This window comes from Podarcis liolepis, assembly GCF_965112155.1.
Source record: "Podarcis liolepis genome assembly, chromosome: 15".
Classification (NCBI taxonomy): Eukaryota; Metazoa; Chordata; class Lepidosauria; order Squamata; family Lacertidae; genus Podarcis; species Podarcis liolepis.
In genome coordinates this window covers 1,485,378-1,504,207 of record NC_139566.1, presented here as the reverse complement: position 1 = coordinate 1,504,207, position 18,830 = coordinate 1,485,378, and the positions used below count along the sequence as shown (strand labels likewise).

The window sequence follows — 18,830 nt, the reverse complement described above, 5'->3', positions numbered from 1 at the left end:
GCAACCAACCCAAGTTGTTGAGCTCTTTTTGAAGGAGAAAACATATCCTCTTCACCTGATTGCCTTCCACCTCCCCCTGCCACCCCAATTGCTGTGCTGCCCACTGCCTCCGCCACACAGCCCTGACCGCCATGCTATCCTCCTCTTCCGTCCCGCAGCCCTGAGCGTCAAGCTTGGGAATGACACTGCAATGCTACAGAGGTGCCAGAACTCACCAAAGAGATGCCGGAACTCAGTTTCAGTGAGTTCCAGCTGAACAAAAGCCCTATATATATGCAGAATGAAGAAATGGACACAATAAAGTTCATGGCAATGTTTATTCGTGTAGTTTATTTTTTCTAGGATATATTATTTATTCTCAGTTATTCAACTGGGCCCTGGCACAGCGATGTAGCATTTAGAGGGGAAAATGCAACCCAGCAGGCCACAATATAAGAATATGATAGACATGACATCTACAGAATGAAGAGGTGGACATATGCCTTCATTTTATTTCCCTTACTAGTTGCTCCCTGTTGTTCAGCTCAGGTCGCAGAAGAATGATGTAGCACTTAGGGGAAAAAATGCAGGCCAGTAACCCAAAACTAGAGGACAAGATGGAGAAGATCTCCACAGCCACCATGTATTTCCCTTTGGTGCTCAGGTAGGTTGGAACAAAGGATAACCAAACACTACAAAACACCAACATGCTGAAAGTAATAAATTTGGCTTCATTGAAACTGTCAGGGAGTTTCCTGGCAAGGAAAGCCACCACGAGGCTGATAATGGCTAGGAAACCCATATAGCCCAAGAGCAAATAAAACATGGTAGTGGAACCTTCATTACATTCCAGTATAATCTCCTCATTCACTGAGTGCATGTCTGTGTCTGGGAATGGAGGGAAAGTACTTAGCCAAAGAGTACATATGTCAACTTGAAGAAAGGAACAAGAAAGGATGATGGAATTTGTCAATCTTCTCCCCACCCATTTTCTTATTGTAGAACCTGGCTTGGTTGCCATAAATGCCATCACCACCATGATGGTTTTTGCTAAAATGCTGGAAAGAGCCACAGAGAATATGGCACCAAACGCTGTTTGTCGGAGGAGGCAGATCGCTTTCCCAGGCTTTCCAATGAAGAGTAAGGAGCTGAGGAAGCAAAGGAGGAGGGAGATGAGGAGGGTGTAGGTGAGTGTCCGGTTGTTGGCTTTAACGATTGGAGTCTCCCTGTGCTTGATAAAAATCCCAAGAACTAAAACTGTGATCAATGAGAAAGCAATAGTCAAGGTAGTTAAGATGATCCCTAAATCTTCCTTGTGAGAGAGGTAGCTTAGAACCTTAGCAATGCATCTAGTTTGGTCCTTGTTTGGATATCGGTCTTCTGGACATTTGACACAGGCATCCATATCTGAAAACAACAAAGAGATTTTCAAATATTTCTATAGGTTGAGCTGCATAATTCTAATAATCTAGTTTAGTGCAAACGTTTGCTGTTGATGGTGGTGGTTTTTGATATTTTTGATGTAAACCCTGATTGAAATCAATGTAGAAAATCAACTTAGATGGCTTTAAAAGAGGATTTGACAAATAAATACAGAGTAGAGGTATCAACGAGGCAGTATGCATCTGAATACCAGCTCTTGGAAATAACACAAGGAAGAGTGTTCTTGTGTTTGGGTTGTATGTTCCAGGGATGTGCATTCTCAAAGCAAATATGATATGTTACAGAAGATGAATGATATCACAATACACAATTGTCTCCTACCCTTCTGGCCAGATATCATTCCTTCTGGACACAAAGCACAGTCATAACAGCAAAATTTCTCTCCCTCCTTCTTTTTCCTGCTGTAGCCAGGATAGCAGTGGTCATTGCACACAGAAAGGGGCAGCACCTGCACAGAATAATATAAAGGGACTTGGATTGGTGCTCTTCATTCATTCAGCTCTACGAAGAGAATTATGTTGGGAAAATACTGTATTTTTCGCCCTATAGGACGCACTTTCCCCCCTCCAAAAATGAAGGGGAAATCTGTGTGCGTCCTATGGGGCGAATACAGGCTTTCACTGAAGCTTGGAGAGCGAGAGGGGTCGGTGCGCACAGACCCCTCTCACTCTCCAGGCTTCAGGCAGCTATCCGCAAGCCTGGGGAGCCCGCGGGAGTTCCCGCAGGGCTCCCCACGCTGCGGATAGCAGCCTGCCACCCAGCGCATGGGGCACCCTGAAGCAGAGCGCCCAGCGCACCGGGCAGACATCGGGCAGCCCCACAAGCTCAGGGGACAGCGGGGAGGCGCAGCGCCGCCATCCCACTGTTCCCCGACCTGGTTTTGGGGGGGAAATCAAGGGAAAAAAATTTCCCTTGATTTCCCCCCCAAAAAACTAGGTGCGTCCTATGGGACGAAAAATACGGTAAACCAGTTGGCCCAATTCCTAAAAGAACCATGTAAGGTGTATTGCAGATATTATATTGTGCAGCTTGAAGCGATGGGAAATATACATCCAAATAATTCGATAACTGGTGCATATCCCCACAGACTCAGAACCTTAGAAATAAAAGATAATTCCAAAAAGACCTACACTAATACCTCATGTTGCGTCTGCTTCATGTTGTGTCTCTTCACATTACATCCCGGGGCAACCCGAAAATACCAGATTGGGTTACTTCTGGGTTTCGTCACTCATGCAGGGGCAGAAGCACCAAATCGCGCCACACGCCTGCGCAAATGCAGCTCTTCGAGTTGTGGGTATTTTGCATTACGGACAGGCCTCCAGAACGGATCCCGTCCATAACACAAGGTACCACTGTATAAGCAAAGATATCTCTCTCTTCTTACAGCCTCCATTTTACCTGCAGCTATTTGCTGTCCCTCCAGGAGACAGTTTCACACACCTTTACTCACATAGAGCCTGGGAACAAAGACTCAAGCCACCACCCTTCCAAGATGGCAAATTTGCAATTCAATTCCCTCCCATGTGATCTAAAGTTAAATATCTCATAAGAGCTGCCAGAGAACCATCACATTTAATTGCCAAGCCATCGAGGAGCTCAGAGAACTTCTTGCTTTTCTTTAGCTTCAGGGCAATCTTCCAGTTAAACTCTTTCTGCAATAAACACAAGGCATTCTCCATTTCAGTGTAAATTAAACAATTATACTTAATAATGTATATATAAAATATTGCTATCCTGAATAATCTAGCAGCTAAAAAGCAAACAGAAAGTTAAAGTGGCCAAAACTTTTCTTTCTGGCACGTCTCACCTGATTAAAATGTGGATGCCACACAATCTGGTCATCATAAATGGTTAACTCTTTGCCTGGAAGAGCCTGAGGTTCTAATCTTCCAATCTTTACTCTAACCACTGAACCATTGGGGAACATCAGCCAGTTTGTAATATCAAAACCTGCAACCAATTCTCCATTTTCACCAAAGTGCACATTCTCAGCAGCACTGTTATTGAATTTGATGCTCCTCAGATAATGATGAACCTCGATTGAAAGAGAAATGAATAACGAGACAACATAGTGCTAAGATTACTTTAGTGAACTTCCCAAAGTTGTCCTTATAGTTGACATCTGGTTTATGTAGGTGGCTACTTGTGAATATCAATCAATCAGTCAATCAATCTATCAATCAATCAATCAATCATATGTTTGTAGCGTTGGAAGGGACCCCGAAGGTTATCTAGTCCAGCACCCTGCAGGATGACCCTGAGGACCCCTTCCATCTCTACAATTCTAGAACTCTCTAATTTTAAAGTATTGCTTTCTAATTACCTGCCACGATTGCACACTGTGAAATGTCAGTCTGACCCTTTCTTCCAATCCTCTATGTTTGGAGATGGATTTGTAGATGGTGTTCAAAGCATGTGCCACAGCATAGACAGCATTGTAGACATTGTAGCTGTGTCCAGTCATGTCCATTTCAAACAGAATTCCAGGAAGGCTCTCCAGCTTCTCCTCCCCAGTGCAGATTTCGGTTTCATTTCCCTCCTCTGATTCTTCAGACATTTTTAACAAACAGCCGAATGCCTGTTTCCAGAACTCCTGGATAAAGCCATCTCATTTTGCCCAGAAAGGGCTCAGCTTCTGAATGAAGCTTTGGAATCCTGATGGCTGATTTGAGTGGACTGTGATGGATATGGAACCATGAAATGCTTGTACCTCCCAGTTCTTCTCCATAGAATGTGATGCAAAATCCCAGTGGGATGTAATAATCCACACTTTGCCCAAAGTTGGAAAAGAGAATAAGGGTGATACAAATATCAACATTCTTAGAACCTGGAAGGATGGAGGTTCTCCATAAACAATGAACACAGCTGGATTTTCCTTAAAGACCATTGCATAGGTTCCTAAATGCTGTAAAGCAAAGTCTGTCATCTCATCCACATAATTCAATTTTGGTATTCTTACTATATAGGCATAACAGATGCCATTAGGGGAAAGGATTGGGACCATTGTCTTTAGAAACCTGTCCCCTCTGTCATCTTCCACAGCCCAAAGCCCAACCCATGTCCACTTAAAATGCTGAAGTAATCGCACAATCCCTGTGTACTGGTGGGCTTCATTTGGGACCATCTGATACAAAAATGGGAAGGACTTTTTGACAGCTTTTAGTGGCAGAAATGATCCATAAGTCAGCTGAAATAAAATTAATAAGCATTTTTCAGATGAGATATAAGCATTTACATCACAGATATACTTATTAGAAAATAGTCCTGTAGTCCATCTCATTCAATGTCCTGTCAAAACTCAGATGGGGGGATCCTTCATGAGAACCTGACTATCTTTGGTCAGGAGCCACATTGAGCCACTTGTCTCAGGCAGCAGATTAGGAAGGCTGCTGCCACAAAAACGCCCCACTGGGCTGTTTGTTTCAGCTCCCTACACTGTCCCATCAGAGCCCCAGCTACATTAACTAATCACTTCTACTCCCTGTTTCCAGAACCTGTAGAAGTAATATCTGAGTTGTGCGTTTGGGGACATTGCAGACGGATGCAACTGGGAGATTCCTGTAGAGTTCTTGGCCAGCTTGAAGGTTTTGGGACTCAGTGACGGTTTCCCTGGTGTGGCTTATCTCTTGCTGAGAGAATTGGAGTTACTTAAAATATGTTGTGAGAGTAAGTAGGTTCTGTTTGGCATCATGAGTTCTTTTCCTGTCTTCTGAAGTGCTATCTATCCCTCACAGGCTTTTGTCATCTCCAAAATGATAAGGATTCTCTCCACCCTTTTGTCTCAGTGATCAATAAATATTTTGAGAAGCAACACCTTCAAAACAAAGTCCTGAAGTATCCCACTTGAAATATCCCCAAACTCTGATGAGAATCTATTGATGGACACTCCATGTGTTCTGTTGTCCTACAAGTTCTCTATCCATCAGATTCTATAATCATCTAGCCCATATTTCTCTCATTCAGTAACTAAAAATCATGGCGAACACTGTCAGAAAGTTTCCTGAAACCAAGATGGTGTGTCATACTTGTGAAACCTCCATGCCCTCAGGCACACGATTTACCTGTGGAGTCTTGTGGATTGCTGAAATGATGGCCATGTTCGCAGAGACTTCAGAGATACATCCCCCAATGAAAGCTATCAGATTGTTTTGGTTGTCACATTTGAAGTTGGGGACAAACCTATGTTCTGAGGAGAGCAGGCTGAGTGTGGCCTTGTAGGTCATCCTTGCAGTGTAGTAGCTATTGAGGATACGAAACCCCAGAGAGATATTGGATAAGATGTTGGGATTCTCGTTGATTTCTTTGACAGCAAATGCTAAGGCCAGAACGTGCTGGTAGTTCTTTGGCACTGATCTGCAAGAAAAGTAGCAGCTGTTTAATAAAACCACAGCTGCTGTTACAACAACAACAACAACAACAACAACAACAACAGCAACAACAACAACTTGTGCACTTCATCATCACATCTCTGCAGGTTTCTAAGATTAAACTGTAGTTTATAACTGCACAAGATTATATACCAGAGTACAAAAATAAGACCTATGAAATAAATATTTCTCCAATCAATTAATGATCTAAATGCTCATACAGTTCTAGGACTTTTTAATGCTTAATAAAATATTACAGGTGGAAAGTACAATGAAATCCTTTTCCCAGGTACTATTGTATTGTACTGGAGTCAATTCACAAAACACCTTTAAAAAGGGGCAGTACCATATTTAGTATGCACACTTTTAAACTGTAATTGTGAAAATCTGCTGGATAACTTAGTAGGTCAAGCATGAGACTCCTGCATGGCAGAGGTCTGGTCTAGATGACCCTCATGGTCCCCTCCAACTTTACAATTCTATGATTCTAAATTAAAAAGTATGAACAAGAAATAGGGACAAGTTTCTTTTGTAAATATTGGCCTATCTAATCATACTTCCATAAGAAGAGGGTTAGGTTTGCTTTGTCCCTCTAAAGTCTATTAAGTATTGCATCAATAGCCCTATGTTTCTCCCTGTATGATGTGAGAGAGTAAGCTTTGAAAAATAGATGTGTTGAAACAGGAATAAGAAACATCCATTTCTCTAAAATATAACAATATGAAACCAAATGTCAGAAATACCTGAAGTCAGAAATGGCAAGGGAAGGGCTGAGATTGAGATCAAGGATGTAAGACAACAAAGTATAGCGAGAGCAGAAATGAAATAGTTTTCAGCAGGACTTTTTCCAGCCAGAACTCAGTGGAACTCAGTTCTGGCACCTCTCAGGTGAGTGCCATTGCCATTCTAAGAGAACAAGGGAGAAACTCATCATGAGTTCTGGCACCTCTTTTTCTAGAAAACTAGCACTAGTTTTAAGGTTTCCTCATTTTGCAACTCATTTAAAAAGGAATAGGACTTCTAGCAGTTTGGAAATAAATTTAAAATGTAGTATGAACAAATGACAAACAGAAAGAAGATAAATGCCCCTTGCCAGATAACCACCTCAGAAGCAAATAGATGCTATGAGAGGGTCTTGCTCCAGCTGAGATACAGAAATGCACACAATCCATTCATTTCTGTAAGATTTCTGGAGGAAACACACTAGCGGTTTATGCCAAACAAGATATTGTAGAAGGTATCACACATATTAACAAACCAAGCGTCACTTCATTTACATCAAAAGCTCAATAAAGCACATCATTCCTTAAGGATATGTTCTGAATAATTATAATTCATGCACATTTCAAATTGTGTGAAAAATATTGATGCCTTACATAGGTGCGTCAATCGTGATCAGGGCAGGCTGTTCCATGAAAGAGAGCGTATTAGAGAGGAAAAAGACTTGAGAAACAATCTCACCAATGACAATGCCTCCTGGCTGGTAAAATTCATGAGGAATAGGGAGGGGATCGTCATATATGCTGCAATTAATAGAATGTGCATTGCATACTGTATGACGCGGTAGAACGAGCAGCAACATCACCACAAGCAAGATTCTGTTGATGAAACTCCCCTTCCAAAGCTGTATTCCCATGATTCCAGTTGCAGAATTCAATGTGGCTCTTTTTCAGCTTTTCTACAGCCTTCCTTGAATGGTAGATGGTGTTGCTGCTACACAGATTTACAGCATGGCTATTTAGGGAATCTGGGTACCAGTATCCTGCTACTTTATTTCATTTCGCCTCCTTGTCCATTGTTAATTTCCCAAAACAGCGTATTTTCTTTATCTCCCCCCTTTATCCTCTAAGGATGAGCGAATTTTTAAATTTTATTTCTAAACAACTTAATATGTGTTTCTGCAGGGCAGGCTTCAGTAATTTTGCTGTGGTGAGCAAAGGAATCCAAATGCAAACTTGTGAATTGTCAGCCTGTTTCCCCAAAAGACGGATATGCAAATTACAGGGCATGTGTGCTATTCTATACTGGTCAATGAGGTTCAGTTTTCCACAGTAAGAATCTGGGAAGCAGAAAATAAACAGGGCAAGTAGGAGAATATATGAGGAACCAGGACACTCACAGCATACTTTATTTGTTAAAAATCAATGGAAAAGTGGTTATGCAGAAGAATGAAAATACCTTACATATCCCTAGATCCAGTTCTGAATAACACAGGAATTGTATAGGTTTTTCAATATGCTTATTTTTTATTTTTCTTACAGGCTCCGGGTGGCAATTGTGTCACAAGACAGAAAACAGTAATTTTGACAATGATAGGAATGATTTTAATTTCCCAAGTGTGTTTTTGGCCTCTGAAGTGCCATTATTCAATACAAAGCTCGTAGGATATCTTTTCTGAGTTGTGCAACTATTGTTTTATTGTGTTTATCCTCTTTTCCTTTTCCTTATTTGCTGCTCCCTGTTATATAGTCTCATGCCCAAGTAGAGAAGACAACTCAACATGGAGACCAAGATCCCAACAGCAGTTCTTGAATATGAACTACAAATCCCAGTTTCACTGGTCAAAATAGATACCAGCACTACTATGTTTTCATAATCCTCAATTTATTGATAGCCAAAGTCAAGTTTACATTTATTTATGTAAGCCAAATCAAAACAGGGCATTGACCTGTGATAATGTTTGTCCAGTAAAACTGTACTCACAAGAAGGCCACATTTGAGCAATGATGTCTCTCTATCAAAGCACTAATACTAAAAATCTCATGAGATGGAATTTCCAGTGAATTTTTAAGTGAGCTTAATAAATAGATGAACTTACATCCTCTCACTTTTTCTGGCCTTTATTTGCTCTCTACTGTTCAGATCAGGCCTGAATAAAATTATGTAGCATTTAGGAGAAAAGATGCAACCCAGTAATCCAGCACTGGAGGCCAAGATGGAGAAGATCTCCACAGCCACCATGTATTTTCCTTTGGTGCTCAGGTAGGTTGGAACAAAGGACAACCAAACACTGCAAAACACCAACATGCTGAAAGTGATAAATTTGGCCTCATTGAAAATATCAGGTAATTTCCTGGCCGGAAAAGCCACAACAAAGCTGATTACGGCTAGGGAGCCCATGTAGCCCAAGACACAGTAAAACATGGTTGCTGAACCCTCATTACATTCCAAGATGATTTCCCCATTCAATGAGTGCATGTCCGAATCTGGGAATGGAGGGGAAGTACTTAACCACAGGATACAAATGCCAGCTTGAATGAAGGTGCAGACGAGGACAATTGAATTTGCCAGTCTTTTCCCCACCCATTTCCTCATCCCAGATCCTGGTTTGGTGGCCATGAATGCCAGAACCACGGTTATGGTCTTTGCCAAGACACAAGAAAGAGCCACAGAGAAGACGATGCCAAAGACCATTTGGCGTAGAAGGCAGATCCCTTCTCCTGGCTGTCCAAAGAAGAGCAAAGTGGAGAGGAAGCAAAGAAGAAGGGAAACGAGGAGGATGTAAGTCAGGGTCCGGTTATTGGCCTTGACTATGGGTGTGTCCCTATGTTTCATAAAACTTCCCAGCACTAGAATTGTGATGACAGAGAAAGAAATGGCCAAAATAGCCAGGATAATCCCTAAGTTTTCTGTGTAAGAGAGGAAGCTTAGAACTTTGGGAATGCATTGACTGTGGTCCTTGCTGGGATACTGGTCGTTGGGGCATTTGATACAAGCATCCATATCTGAGGGGGGAAAGGAAAAGCTGGTTAAGATACACCCGTCCAGTTAATGAGTACTTTCAATACTCCACCCCTTATTTCCCACCCAGATCCTTCACCAAAATAAAGGTCACTTCTGTTACCCCATTAATATTTGCTTGCTTGTTTGTTTGTTTATTACCCTCCCCTCACTCTAAGGTCCCATCATAATCAGATCACTACCTTCCCCAAACTAAATTAAACTTTAATAAATGCAGTGGTGACAGTGGTCTACAAATCTCATTTGATATTGAATACAGTGGTACCTCGAGTTACAAACGCCTCAGGTTACAAACACTTCAGGTTACAAACTCCGCTAACCTGGAAGTTCTCGAGTTGAGAACTTTGCCCCAGGATGAGAATGGAAATCGTGCGCAGTGGTACCTTGGATTAAGAACTTAATTCGTTCTGGAGGTCTGTTCTTAACCTGAAACTGTTCTTAACCTGAAGCACCACTTTAGCTAATGGGGCCTCCCACTGCTGCCACGTCACCGGAGCACGATTTCTGTTCTCATCCTGAAGCAAAGTTCTTAACCCGAGGTACTATTTCTGGGTTAGTGGAGTCTGTAACCTGAAGTGTCTGTAACCTGAAGAGTATGTAACCCGAGGTACCACTGTACTTAAAATGAGTTGGCCAACAAATGTTTTTCATTTATACTGTCTTCCTCTTAATTGTGTTCTCTCTTGGCCTCCTTTCCTTGATCTTGCTGTAGCCTTTGATAGGATCTGCCAAGGTTTCCTCCTGAACCCCCTCAGTGGATTGGGTGCTATGGGCACTGCGTTTTTTTGTGGTTCTTAACCGCAAGATTGGGATTCCTGTTATGGGCATTATTTTCCCCTCAAAGTTGTTTAACAGACAATGGAAAAGATCTTGCGGATAAGAAACAAAATGCCATCTGATGACACACAACTCTTCCTTCCTGTTAACACCTTAATCAGGAGTGGACATCCAGTCTCTGGATCAATGTCTGTGTGCAATACTAGGTTGGTGGAGCTTAAATTGAGTTTAAACACTGGCAAGCCTGAGGCCTTGTGAGTGAGTAGTTCCCATTTCTTGGAGATAGATCAGTTACCTGTTCTGGATGGGGTTGGGCTCCCTCTGAAGGGATAGTACATAATCTGGGAGAGCTCCTTGATTCAGCTTTGTCACTAGAAGCACAGGTGGTCTTAACTGTCACATTTTTAAGAGAAAAGGGTTAAAGAATCATAGAATTATGGAATTGTAAGTTGGAAGGGACCCAAAGGGTCATCTCATTCAACCTCCTGCAATGCAAACATCTCAGCTGAAGCATCCATCCAACCTCTGCTTAAAAACCTCCAAGGAAGAAGGGTCCACAACTTCCCAAGTGAGGCCATTCCACTGTTGAACAGCTCTTACTGTCAAAAAGTTCTTCCTAATGTTTAGTCAGAAATATATATTTTGTAACTTGAATCCATTGAAGATTCCACCTAAAGATTAGGAAGAACTTCCTGACAGTAAGAGCTGTTCGACAGTGGAATTTGCTGCCAAGGAGTGTGGTGGAGTCTCCTTCTTTGGAGGTCTTTAAGCAGAGGCTTGACAACCATATGTCAGGAGTGCTCTGATGGTGTTTCCTGCTTGGCAGGGGGTTGGACTCGATGGCCCTTGTGGTCTCTTCCAACTCTATGATTCATTAGTTTGAATCCTACCCTTCAGAACAGGAGAAAACAAGCTTGCTCCATCTTCCATGTGACGGCCCTTGAGATATTTGAAGATGGCTTTCATATTTCCTCTTAGTCTCCCCTTTCCCAGGCTCCTTCAACCATTCCTCATAAGGCTTGGTTTCCAGACCCTAGATCATCTTGGTTGCCCTCCTCTGCACATGTTCTGTGTACAGTGCCCTACATTGTGAACTATATTCTTCAAATGAATAATTAATGTGCTACATTATCAAAAATCATTAATATCTCTGTACATTATGCCTCCTACCTTTCTTGAGAGATACTGTCCCTTCTGGACACAGAACACAATCATAGCAGCAAAACTTCTTTCCCTCCTTCTTTTTCTTGCTGTAGCCAGGATAGCAGTAGTCATTACACAAAGAAACAGGCAGTACCTGCACAGAAACAAAAAAAGTGAGACTGGGAATATGAACTATTCCTTCTTCAGTATCTTGTGAAAGGGAGGACAAAGAAGAATCGAATGACCCCCTTTCACATCACCTTCCACCTCTTGGGAGCTGAATGTTTAGTGTTGTTGTCAGTGTCAACTCCTGGAATGTGTTGCGTGGCAACTTCCCGCCGCCCACCAGTAGGAATAAAGACACATGACACCGTTATTTTAGGTTAATGGGCTAAAATTGGCCACAACTTTATTGGTTACAGGTGAAGAGCGGTATTGGCTTAAGCATTAGTACTAATCAACTATCTGGCTTCAGCTGTCTGCCTGAAGGCTGGGAAGGGTTAACACCAGCAGGGGGAGCCCTGCTGATGCACATCAACTAGGCACTCCCCCAGGGTCACTGCTCGGGAGTGTGCCTTGGGCCCTGGCTTCCATAGGCTTCGGACGGGGCCACGACACCCCCCCCCCCGGAATCTCTTACTGGACTACCCTTCATATCCAGGGGAGGTGATGGCGCTTATCCTCCCCATTCTTCTACATAACTATACCCCTACCAATGCCTAACTGCCAAACCGAGGAAGTTGTGATGATTTGCTACGAGGTAGGCGAAAAAACAAAATGGCTGGTGCCAATTTGCCAAGTGGAAAAAATCCTACCAGGCCCCTTAACGGTGACCAACCAAAGTTCATAGCAAGGTCAAAGAAGAAACCTTGAAGGGCGGGTGGGTGGGAAATTAACCAGCTGAGCAGCGGCCAAAGAGGAAGATCCTCTGCCACACTTGCCTTAAATGCAGCAAACCACACCCCCAGAGACAGCCTATTGGCTGGCTAGGGGATGTAGACGCAGAGGATTCCCCTGATTGCGCGGGGCTGGGAACCAGCCTCTGCGTGAGTGTTGGGGGTGAGAAGTCCGCAACACCACCTCCTCCCAAGGTTGGAAGTGGCTTTGAGGTCCAGGCATCCCCAGACCCTGACCCCCAGATAAATAAAAGACCGCTAAGACTGGTTGGGATCCAAAGAGGCCACAACTTTATTGAATACACATGGAAGAGGTTTGGCTTGGGCATGGGGCAATCGAAATACCTCTGGTCCGTCCACCGGAAATGATGTGTAGGTCAGTCCAGACATGTGGGCCTTACCATATTTTTCGCTCTATAGGATACACCTGACCATAAGACACACCTAGTTTTAGAGGGGGAGAACAGGGGGGGGGGATCTCTCCCTCTCTGCGCAGCGCCCTTCAGTGAAGCTGCAGGAGAAACGGAGCCCCTTCCATTTCTCCTCCTGCTTCGCTGAAGGGGTGCTGCACAGCTTTCCTTCTCCAGCAAAGCGAAGCCAGGAGAGCAAGTGCACTCCAGAGGCTTTGCGTTGCTTTCGCTGAAGCCATGGAGCTTGCATTCACTCCATAAGACGCACACACATTTCCCCTTACTTTTTAGGTACATCAAATACAAAAATACAGTACATCAAATAGGGTGATCCCCGCAGGAACTACACTCTGGGGGGGTGTCTTCTGCCCTGGCCCCACCTGGGCACATGGGCATGACCACTCTCCCCAGATCCCTTTAATGGGATACTCCAGCATTTGGAGGGGCAGGTGGAGATTACAACCTCCCCCCCCCATCCAAGACAAAGGGTTGGCCCAACGCCCAAGCCAGTTGTGACGACTGCTATGAGGTAGGCAAACCCACCGGGTTGGAGCCAATCTGCCTGGTGGACAAATTCCTATACAGCCTCTTAAAACAGCAACCACTGTAGCCACAGCAAAGTCATTGACTATCAGCTTAAACCAAAGATGGGTGGGAAACCCGATTAGGGGAAAACAGGTAGCACCCCAGGAGAGGGCTGTTTAAATGGCCAGGGAGCAGATCCGTGGGAAGCCTTCCTGCCCCCTGGCCCAGCCCATGTCCAAGCCTGCATCCCCATCCGCCAAACCAGGATGCAGGCCATGATCCAGTTCCTGATAGGTGACATGGGCTTACTCCCCCGCCACCTCTCAGGAAGGGGCATTGAAACCAGGATTCCCTCTTCGGGGCCCCCAGTGGAGCCTCTGCCATCCCACAACGCCACCGCACCAGAAGGGTGAGCAAACGTACCTGATTAAAGTTTGGATCCCAAACAATTTTTTTTTACAGGGTAGGGAATGAGCTACAATTAAAACAATAACAAACTAATGCTAACCAGCATCATTCAGAAGCTGAGGAGCATGTCAAACAATAAACTGAACAAAACATGAGGCTTTCCCCCTGATATATACTCAAGTATTGATAGCCGTGTCACACCTGATTAAAGCTTGGATGCCAAACAATTCGGTCATCATAAATGGTTAATTCTTTGCCCAGAGGAGCCTGTGGTTCCAGTCTTCCGACTTTGACTCGGACCAGTGATCCATTGGTGAACATCAACCAGTTTGTAACATCAAAGTCAGTAACTTGCTCACCATTTTCATCAAAGCGCACGGTGTCTCCTGCACTGTTATTGATTGCGATGTCCTTTAGAAATGGATGCAGCTATATTGGAAGAAAATATAGACAAAGGGAACTAGGTATTGCAATTATTTAAGAGAGGGTCACAAATGCCTCTCATACACACACTCTCTCTGTCTGTCTCTCTCTCTCTCATAAAAATCATGGTGACATGATATGCCTTGATGTTGTTTTGGTTCCTTTGGCCCAAAACAGAACAGGAAAGAAACCCACACACATTTATTTATTTCTTATGGAATTGTACTCTGCAAAATGGGAGCGTATTGGGAACAAAACTTAACTTATAAAAGCTTTGAGCTGTAATTACCTGCCATGACTGTATATTCTGAAATGCCAGTCTCTTTTCTCCCTGCCTTCTGGGTTTAGAGTGGGATTTGTACATGGCATTCAAAGCATGTGCCACAGCATAGACTGCATTGCAGACACTGTAGCTGTGGCCTGTCATTTTCATTTCAAATAAAATTCCAGGAATGTTTTCCAATTTCTCCTCCCCAGTACAGCTTTCCTCCTTCTCTTCTTTCTGTCCTTTAGACATTTTTAATGAACAGCTGAAGGATTGTTCCCAGAAGTTCTGGATAAAACCATCTCTTTGGGCCCAGGAAGGTCTTATCATCTGAAGAAACTCGTGAAATCCTACCAGGTGGTTTGAGTGAACAGTGAAGGTTATGAAGCCATGAAAGGTTTGTATATCGAACTGTTTGCGAAGAGATTGTGATGCAAAATCCCAGTGGGATGTAACAAGCCAGACTTTGCCTTGAATTGGCAATGAAAAGTATGGTGCTATCACTAGCATAATTCTCAAAATCATAAAGGAAGGAGATTCTCCATAAATTTTCTCCCAAAGGCAATGCTAACGCTATTCAGACTTTTAAGCCCCAGATCTAGCAGTTCAGCCACAAAATCCCATTTTGGTATTCTTACTATGAAGTCATAACAAACATAATTCTGGGAAAGCAATGGTAAAATGGTCTGTAAAAACCTGTCCCCTTTGTCATCATCTACAGCAGTGTTTCCCAACCTTTTTTGGGCAAAGGCACACTTGTTTCATGAAAAAAATCTCGAGGCACACCACCATTAGAAAATGTTTAAAAAATTAACTCTGTGCCTATATTGACTATATATAAAGTATATATAAAGTGTATATATATATATATATATATATATATATATATATATATATATATATATTTGCTTTCGTAGATTTTCACGGGTACAGGAATGCAGGTTTTGGTGTCTTCGGGTGTCTTCCCGTGTAAGAGTTGGGGTGTCTAGGCGACGTTTCGACGAGGTCTCACTCGTCATCTTCAGGCTGGTGCTTTCGGCTTCTTGTTACTGGAACAGAGCAGGATCTCAGTGTTTGAGTTCCTATAAATACTGATGAGGGGGTGTGGTGTATAGCCTCCAACGTTCTGGGCAGAGAGGAAGTTCCCAGGTTAGTGTGCCTTTTCTTCTTTTGTTCCTTAATTACTTGAGGGATATCTTGAGTGATTTCTATATATATATATATATATATATATATATATATATATAGTGCACAAGAAATAAAGAAGATTTTTAAAAATAGTTAAAACTACAAATCAGCCTTCAGTTAATATGCCTGCTCAAATAAAAAATGATTTATTGTTATATTTTGCTATTACTTCTGTTTGTATAATGCCACGGTGGCTTCTTTGTGTAATTATTTCTGTTTCTGTTGTTCTTGCCACTCTGGCGGCGGCTCTTCGCTACTCAACCGCCCTGAGTAATTAAGGAACAAAAGAAGAAAAGGCACACTAACCTGGGAACTTCCTCTCTGCCCAGAACGTTGGAGGCTATACACCACACCCCCTCATCAGTATTTATAGGAACTCAAACACTGAGATCCTGCTCTGTTCCAGTAACAAGAAGCCGAAAGCACCAGCCTGAAGATGACGAGTGAGACCTCGTCGAAACGTCGCCTAGACACCCCAACTCTTACACGGGAAGACACCCGAAGACACCAAAACCTGCATATATATATATATATATATATATATATATATATATATATATATATACTATATATAAAGTATATATAAAGACTACGGATTTGTGTCACTGCCCATTTCCATGAAAGATTTATTCATGCATTTTGCACAATGCCACAATCCCACATGCAACTTTTAAAAAGGATGGGAAACACTGGGCTATGCAGCTGAGGGTGCACCGCTTATTGCCAGCAGTGCAAAATAGCTCTGCTTTGCTAATACCTGTTTAGCTGAGTAGGAAGGAGTTACAGTCCAGCAGCGTAGTCCTGTGTTATCCTAGTGCATTCGCCTTTTCAGGAAATTGGAGTCAGCGGGCACAGTTGTGAAAGCAGGGGACAGATTGGAGGTTTCAGCCTTGGGTATCTGGATGCCTGGCCTACCCAAAGATGGAAAGCAAGGGCAGAGGAGCAGACCTGGTTGCTGTCTGACTGTATGCTTAGAGCAGGGCTGGAGAAGGGGCGTGGGGCAGGGCTGACGTTGTCGACCTGCCCCGGAGAGACGGAGGCACGCATTCCCCTGGACCACCTTGACGCGCATGTCGTAACCCGGGTCACCTCAGTCGTGCGAATGCGCGCCCAGCCAGGCCTCCCCCGCCGCGCTTCCCATTGCTGGGATTTGCCCAGCTTTCAATCTCAAGGGAGGGAGGGAGGCTGCTCAAGACGCGAGTCGGAGGGGCGGCCTTCCAGCGGCTACGAGGGAGGATTTCGCTCCGCCGCCTCCACGACCAGGCCTTCGCTTCACCCAGGCGCCCCATCCCTCCACCTTTTGCACGCGCCTCCTTCCCGCACACTTATGCACCCGTTCTTACATGCAAAAGGCGGCGGCAACTGCAGCTCCTCCTCCTCTAGAGACAAGGCGGGCGCTTGCTGCTGCTGCTGCCACTCGCTGGAAGCTCGCGATGGCTCTCCATCAGCGAAGGCTTAATGGTTCCTCCCCTCCTCCTCCCCCCCGCTTCCAGGATGAATGGTACAGCCGGAGAAAGAGCGACACTCGAACTCCCGTGAGGAGGAGGAGCCTCCGACTCCCCTTAACACCTTCCGCGCCAGCTGCGGCTCTCCCTCTCTTACAACAGCCCTTCACATTTCAAGCGGTATCTCCTACCACTTTAAAGAGCGGCGACTTACCCCCCCCAAGGAATCCTGGGAACTGTATTTTGTTAAGGGTGCTGAGAACCGTTAGACTCCCACGGCACACCAGGCAACATCTCGCGGCACACTAGTGTGCCGCGGAACACCGGTTGGGAAACACTGATCTACAGCCAAGAGCCCAATCCATGTCCATTTGAAATACTGAAGTAACTGCACAACTCCTTTGTTCTGGTGGGATTCACTGGAGACCATCTGGTACAAAAATGGGAAGAGCCCTTTGGTGCCTTGGACTGGCAGAAATGATCCATAAGTGAGCTGAAATAAAATCAATGAATAAGATGTTATACCTTTGAACCCCAGAGTTGCAGGGGAGCTGTGGGCCATCTTTCAGAAACATTGCAAGATTATTTTTATTATAAGGTTGCAGAAAATCCAGTTAGCTGTTGTGTTCAACATTCTGCTTAGAATCAGAATTATAGAGCGCAGATCCTACAGTCTGGGGGAGCAGAAAACAAGCTTGTTGAATCTTCCATGTGGCAGCTTTTGAATATATTTGAAGATATATTTATCAAGCCTAAGCATATCCAGTTCCTTCAGCCATTCCTCATGAGTTTTTTTTTTGTTGTGTTGGTTTTGTTTTTTTTTTTTGTTGTTTTTTTTTGTTTTTTTTTTTGCTGCTGCATCACACTGTTGACTCATGTTAAATTGGTGGTCCACTAAGACCCCTACATCCTTCTCACATGTGCTACTAGTAAGCCAGGTGTCTCCTGTCTTATATTTATGCACTTCGTTCTTCCTGCCTATATTGCAGGACCTTACATTTAACCCTATTGAAATTCATTTTCTTAGCTTGAGCCCAGTTCTCCAATCTATTGAGGTCATTTTGAAATCTGATTCTGTCTTCTGCGGCATTAGCTACCCCTCCCAGCTTGGTGTCATCTGCCTATTTCATGAGCTTCCTCTCAATTCTTTCCTCCAAGTCATTTACAAAAATGTTGAACAACAACAGGCCCAGGACAGAACCTTGCAGTGCCCCACTTGTCCCTCTTCCAGGATGACAAGGAACCATTAATGGGTTTGCCAGCTACAAATCCACCTAACAGTTACCTCTTCCAGCCCACATTTTACCAGCTTCCTCACAGGACTACTGTGGGGTACTTTGCCCAAAGCCTTACCGAAATCAAGATCCAACAAGCTTGTGACTGTATAAGATTCGTCTGGCAAGACTTGTTTTTAAGAAACTCATGCTGGGCCTTAGTAATCAGAGGATCCATTCTAAGTGCTCACAGATCAACTTCTTAATAATCTGTTCTAGGACCTTTCTTGGTATCGACTTCTTCTTCTTCTTCTTCTTCTTCTTCTTCTTCTTCTTCTTCTTCTTCTTCTGACTTCATTGAAACTGCAGGATAACTTCCAGGCTAGGAAAGCCACACTGAAGATGATAAAAACACTAAGCCCTTGTTGCCCAAGAGTTCTGAACTTCAGAGTGATTTTTGAACTTAGTAGCAGATACAGTTACCACAACCATGTTAAACAAAAGGAAAGAGTCAAATAAATGACCAGTAAATTCAAAGGGGACTTTTGGTTTACTTTTTCAAGACACAACACTTTCTTAGATACTCCCAACAAAGATGCTCAG

General features: G+C 43.6%; 1 pseudogene across 1 annotated transcript; it reads right to left on the bottom strand.

Moving 5' to 3' along the window:
- Window positions 1–484: 484 nt before the first annotated feature.
- On the bottom strand, window positions 485–4,705 carry LOC310693880 (vomeronasal type-2 receptor 26-like; annotated as a pseudogene). Its single transcript has 4 exons — window positions 3,749–4,705; window positions 3,233–3,460; window positions 1,744–1,870; window positions 485–1,386 (listed from the first exon to the last, which is right to left on the bottom strand). The product of its transcript is annotated as a vomeronasal type-2 receptor 26-like (transcript).
- Window positions 4,706–18,830: the final 14,125 nt, after the last annotated feature.